Raw genomic sequence first — 7,065 nt, forward strand, 5'->3', positions numbered from 1 at the left:
ACACACGTTTGCTTATCCCTGGGGTCAACATCACACACATTTGCTTACCCCTTGGGGTCAACATCACACATGTTTGCTTACCCCATAGGGTCAACATCACACACATGTTTGCTTACCCCTTGGGGTCAGCATCACACACATATTTGCTTAGTCCCCTTGGGGTTACGATCACACACATTTGCTTACCCCTTGGGGTCAACATCACACATGTTTGCTTACCCCATGGGGTCAACATCACACATGCTTGCTTACCCCTTGGGGTCAACATCACACACATGTTTGCTTACCCCTTGGGGTCAATATCACACACAAGTTTACTTACCCCTTGGGGTCAACATCACACACATGTTTGCTTACCCCTTGTGGTCAATATCTCACATGTTTGCTTACCCCTTATGATCTTGGGGCCAACATAAAACTTTTTTTTTGTAACTGCATTTATTGTAGGCTCAACATACAGCTCCTGCACTGATTTTACTGGCACTTGGCAACATTTTAAGGGTTGTACATTGTGGAACTTTTGCATGAAAGGCAGCAAAAATAATTATTTGAATTTTGTAATGATATTTATCCTGGAAGTTCTGACTCTTCAGCTTTTTAAAAAATAGTATCATGGTTTTTTGAAAACTATTTTGAAATTTTACACTTTCTACTTGCACTATGATAATTTCATTTTTCAGTACTACTTTTGGCACTCAATAATGCCATTATGCCATAAAAGACCATCACCACCACCACCACCATCATTGTCTTCCACTACTGCCTCTTCTCATGTTCCCATTGGGCATAGGAGATTATGCATGAGAAACACTGAATTCAGTGTATTTGCTGGAAATGACATCAAATTTTAACAGGCACATACTGTGAGAAACTGAATAATGATCTTTCGATATCTCTTGTCATATCAGATTTTTTTTTTATTTGTTTATTTATTAAAGTGTCATACAAGCACATTAATAAAGCAAGGTGTATGCATTGTTTTGTTTTTGTTTGACAGACAGATAGTACCAGTATCGCAGACAAAGCTTTCTGCCAACTGCATAAGGGCTGATACTGGTAACAGTCACTTGGGTTAAACTTGATTCTTGTGTTAACAGTAGGGCAGTATATTTTGAATAGCATCTCATAAAAGATATTTTTTGCCACTCATCATCAATCCTACAAAAAAAAAATTAAAAGCAAGAAACCAACTTGTGATTGAATGATTGTCCCATTGTCAGTACTGTAGTCAATACCATAATCAGTACCTTGTACATGCTTTTTAATGACATGTCTGTGTGTCAACAACGATCAGACTTTAGAAAAAATGTATATCCAGCTGTGGGGGCCCCGAGTGGCTTAGTCGTCTAAAGCTCTTTCCATTACAGATCACTGCCATCTCACCTCTGTCTGTGTGGGTACAAGTCTCGGAGTCGGCCAACATGGGTATGTGAGAAAGCTTGCCTGTAGCTTCTCATGGGTCAGTGGTTCTTTCTGGGGTTTTCGTGGGTTCTTCCTCCACTATTAATACTGTCCACCATGTATAGCCTACTGTGTGCTGAAAAATGCCCTTAAACCCAACAACAACAGCAACAACAACATATCCAGCTGTGACAGCTGCTAATCTCTAATATCACCTTCCAGCACCTATTTTAGAACCTGAGCAAGTCATCAGAAATGTTCATCATTTATTTAATTTGATATTTTCAAGGTAATGAGTCAGTTTCCTGTCCAAAAATGAAAGTTTTAAAAACAGCAGTGTCATCAGATACTTGTGATGGGTAAAATTTTACTGTGTAATCTTCTGAAAGAAAAAATCATTTGTGTTATCATTAGTATTAATAAATAATTTCATAAACTGTTGTCATACGGTAAGTTAATACTAAAACTGAAGCAACATGCTAACAGATAACCAAAATTGAGACATTTTCTGGTATATTTAATAAAAGTATGTGTACATTTTTTATTTGCCAAATATTTTTATACTTCCATTGAATTTTTTATTACAATTTTCAGAAATATCTGGCTGCCATGTTAATTTTAGGGAATATTTGTCTGACAAGAACCAGCAGAATTTTGGAATCCCTGAAGGTATATGGCTTTTGCACATGTTACACGATGGTTTTCCTCCTGGCTGATCAGTTTCTAAAATATTAATAGGATTAGCATTTTCACATGACATCAGATACAGTATTTAATGCACTATGACATTAATCCAGGCATTTAATGTACTATGGCATTAATCCATGCATTTAATGTACTATGGCATTAATCCAGGCATTTAATGTACTATGGCATTAATCCATGCATTTAATGTACTATGGCATTAATCCATGCATTTAATGCACTATGACATTAATCCATGCATTTAATGTACTATGGCATTAATCCAGGCATTTAATGCACTATGGCATTAATCCATGCATTTAATGTACCCCACTCATCCCTTCTTTAAAACAAGTGGGTACATTAAAATTGCGCACAGACAATTTGTTGTGAGCCAAATGAAACTGTAATCTTTATTAATTTTAAAACCTGTACTGATCAGGTAAGCTTTGATTTTTAGATAAACATGCCTAAATTGGGTGCTTGCTCAGTAAATATTTTTGCATTTGATCATCGAGACAATTTCACGAATCACCAAGCTCTCTTTTAATTGGACATGGGGATGTTTTAAAATGGTGGATGAATCTTCCTTTTCAGTATTTGTTGATAATGCCTCCATTTATGTGCCCTTATTCTATTACCAGATAATAGCCCTGTGACAGTATTAATAAAAAAAAGTCTGGTAAGTATTATCATTGTTAAATATAACCTCTTTTGGTCTATTTATTGAGATGCCATGGTCTATTGAAACTTTTTCTCTTTTTTTTGTGTGCGCCCCCCCCCCAATTTGTTTTAGAAAATCTCTTGGGGAAAAGGGCAATTGTGAATTCCCCTTTGTGTGAGAATCACTGTGTAATGAATAAGGATTATACCTTTTGTGTAAAAATCACTATCATGTATGCTGTTCACCCAGTAACAGTTGTCTTCCCCCTAGACTTAAGCAAAATGATGATATAGCAACATCTGTACAAGACATTGTGGAAATGTTCAACAATTTCTTCATAAGCATCTCCTGTAACAGTATTCAGAACCAGACTAACATCCCAATTGAACTTGATGCTCTTCTGTTATTTATAAGAGCTAAAATTCCTGATGATAATTATTTTTCAGTAGCCAATGTTAGTGAAGCTGATGTTTTTGATATGCTAATTAAGGTGAATATTACTAAATCCTCTGGATTGGATGGGATTGGTCCATGAATTTTCTTAAAATTGTTGCACCAGTAATAACAAAGTCACTAACGCATATCATAAACATAAGTATAATGAGTGGTAATTTTCATTTTCCAGAAACACTGAAATGTGCAAAGGTTACACCTATCTTTAAGAGAGGAGAAAAGGAGAATCCAGGGACGTACAGACCAATATCAATTCTACCTGTATTGTCAGAATTATTTGAAAAGCATGTTGCCATTCAGGTCTATAATTTTTTTAAAACATACTCTCTATTTCATAAAGCACAATCAAGATTTAGAAAGTACCACTCATGCCAAACAGAACTTACCAAATGATCTTTGGCTGAAGGAAATGGATAATGGACATATGACTGGGATTGTTTTCCTTGACTTCAAGAAAGCTTTGATCTTGTTGATCGTAAAATTCTGCTGCAACAGTTGAACTGTTACAGGTTTAACAGTCCTTCTTTAAACTGGTTTAGATCATACCTAAACGAAAGGTCTCAACATGTAAGCATTGTCAATATTAGCTCTCAGACTCTCACTATTTATTCAGGGGTCCCTCAAGGCTCAGTTTTTGGCCCTCTCCTCTTCCTTATCTATATCAATGATCTACCATTAAATAATGAATCCACAAATACAGATTTGTTTGCAGATGATGCAACCTTGTATACATCTAGTTCTGATACTGAAGTTATCCAAATGAGATTAAACTCAGACCTTATTAGAGTCCAAATCTGGGCACAACAAAATAGGATGGTAATTAATGAAGGTAAAACAAAATGTATGATTTTGGGTACATCACAAAAGCTACATAAGTAAGGTAACCCAGAACTATCTCTTGTAATAGATAATCATCCATTAGAAAATGTCAAACATAAAAGCTTGTAGGTGTGACCGTAGATAATTATTATGGAATGACCATATTGATAAGCTTTGTAAAACACTGTCATCCAAAATTGCCCTACTCAGCAGAATCAAGAAATATATACCTATGGAAACTCAAGATCTATACTACAAGTCATATATTCTTCCAGTAATGGATTATTGTTCAAATGTATGAGGAAACTGCTAAATCTGAGTTTGACTGGATTTATAATCTTCAGAAACAAGCAGCATGCATAATTTTAGATGCATCTGTTGATCATCCCTCAAAAGCATTATTTACAGAACTCAAATGGTTCACATAATATGACAGGATAGATTTTAACAAGGCAGTTCTTTTATATAAATGTCTACATGGAACTGCACCAGAGTATCTTCAGGACTTATTCAGGCCTTTTTCAACACAATACCAGTTGAGATCAATATCACATGGAAACCTTCTTAGCACCAAAACCAAGAACAGAGCAATTTAAAAAGAGCTTCCAATACTCTGGTACAGTTCTGTGGAACAAGCTTCCACTACATGTAAAATCTGCTGAAAATATTAGAGTATTTAAGAAGCGATATCATGAGCATGTATGTGTTTCTAGTAGATAATGGAATTTAGTATTTTAATACTAAAAATGTTAAAATAAACAGTAATTATTGCTATCTTCATATATTGTGCATTGTTATACTCTCCTTAAGAGGGCCTCAAGGGAGAATAGTCCTTGATTAATGAGTCACCCTCTATAAATAAAGCATTATTATTATTATTATTATTATTATTAAGGAATGTACTCTTTGTGTGAGAATCAGTGTGTGTGATGAATAAGGATTGTACCCATTTTGTGAGAATCACTGTGTGTGATGAACAAGGATTGTACCCTTTGTGTGAGAATCACTGTGTTTGATGAATAAGGATTGTACCCATTGTGTGAGAATCACTGTGTTTGATGAATAAGGATTGTACCCATTGTGTGAGAATCACTGTGTTTGATGAATAAGGATTGTACCCATTGTGTGAGAATCACTGTGTTTGATGAATAAGGATTGTACCCATTGTGTGAGAATCACTGTGTTTGATGAATAAGGATTGTACCCATTGTGTGAGAATCACTGTGTGTGATGAACAAGGATTGTACCCTTTGTGTGAGAATCACTGTGTGTGATGAACAAGGATTGTACCCTTTGTGTGAGAATCACTGTGTGTGATGAATAAGGATTGTACCCATTGTGTGAGAATCACTGTGTGTGATGAATAAGGACTGTACCATGTTCCCACATTGTAATATTAAAGCTGCCAGACCCGTCAACTTGAAGTTAAAAATTTGCTTGTTCTCCTCCCTGGTTTATTATCATTATTTCCATTTCACTTAGATTTCTGGAAATGATTTGTACATTCTGTTAAGCAATTGCAAGACTCTCATCTGGAAAAATCATTTCCCAGTTTTAAATGTCTGGGATGAGTTTGCTGCCTGTCATTTTGCCTGTAGTCTCCCCTATAAATATTTCAATTATTCCTGGAGATGAAGGATATCAGCCCTCTGCTGTTAGGGTTTATTGCATCTTGGTCACTCAGACGTGAAATTGGGGCTGTTAAGTCAAAAGTGTTGATTTAGCAGGTGATTTATTTGATGAAACAGTTGCTTGCATACTCCATAAAATGCATAGACTAAGGTTTCTAGTAATATTTTCCAGTAATAGTCTCGTATTTATGTTGTTGTTTTTCCTTGATCTCTGAAGGGAACTTGATCATTTCATAGTAGTAAATAAGGAAGAGATACTACATTCTTATTTAATATGTATTTTATTTAATATGTATTTTATTTAATATATATTTTATATGTATTTTATTTAATATGTATTTTATATGTATTTTATTTAATATATATTTTATATGTATTTTATTTAATATGTATTTTATATGTATTTTATTTAATATGTATTTTATATGTATTTTATTTAATCTGTATTTTATGTATGAATATGCGTTATCTTTATTTGCAGTTTTGGGGGAGCTGCAGTTGCTTAGTTGAACTTGTTGTCCAAAGGTTCCTGGTTTGATACTCACCCATGCCAGCCAGGGTTGGCTACCTCGTTGTGACACCGTGGGAAAGGTCCTGAACTTAAATTTCCTGTTCATGATATAGTAAGTTATATGTTGAAAGTGCTGTTAATACCTAATGAAAGCAAATAAAAAATAAAAAATTTAGACACCTAGCAAGGTTTTTACTCTCATGCCATGAATATGGTAGGAGTATAAATACTGTTTAAAGCATGCCTTTTTGTCTCGTTCATACATAATGCATGTACATCATTTCCAGAAATTCTTGTCTGTGCAATTTACTCCTGCATCTTTCAGTGAACTGTCTTGAAACTTGGCTGAGATCATTGACATGATGGTCTTCATACTCTGGTGTGTAATCTGCAGAGTAATACTGTATGCCTTTTTGTGTTGCAGTACATCCTGAAATTCCTGTGTGCAACTACTGCTGCATGTTTGCATGGGTTGTATTAAAACATGGCAGACATTATTGACATGAAGCAAATGTATACACGTTGTCGTGCTTTGATGCATTTTGATCGAGTTATACCCATTGGAGTGTTATAATCCATTGCAAAATGGTTGTGTTGACAACTACACCTGTGTCTTTTGAAACTTTGATGTGAGGTGAACATGCAGGGGTTGTTCTGCTGTCTCTTGCTTTTGGGCATGTTGTAAAACTATAATTATATACTGTATATAATAATGTGATAGTTGACTTGTATGTGCCACTTCTCCCACTGCTCTTGATGTGTGATGCCTTGAAACTTGGCAGTCACTGACACATAGTGTGAACATGAATATCTTTGTCATTTTGCTTAGATGGATTTTTTTTTTAGAGTTATGCCCCTTTTGGATGTTAAATGTATATACAGGTGATGCTTGATTTACACAT

General features: G+C 35.0%; 1 long non-coding RNA gene across 1 annotated transcript in view; it reads left to right on the forward strand.

Annotated features, from left to right (window-relative positions):
* LOC149781800 (uncharacterized) overlaps positions 1 to 6,256 on the forward strand; it is a 31,249-nt gene extending 24,993 nt beyond the window's left edge. The window contains exons 2-3 of the long non-coding RNA XR_016414530.1: positions 1,996 to 2,070; positions 6,134 to 6,256. This is a non-coding gene — a long non-coding RNA (uncharacterized LOC149781800). The remainder of the gene's footprint in view (positions 1 to 1,995; positions 2,071 to 6,133) is intronic.
* The last annotated feature ends 809 nt before the right edge of the window (positions 6,257 to 7,065 follow it).

Source organism: Sinohyriopsis cumingii, chromosome 15 (genome assembly GCF_028554795.1).
Source record: "Sinohyriopsis cumingii isolate HCF-2022 chromosome 15, ASM2855479v2, whole genome shotgun sequence".
Taxonomy (NCBI): Eukaryota; Metazoa; Mollusca; class Bivalvia; order Unionida; family Unionidae; genus Sinohyriopsis; species Sinohyriopsis cumingii.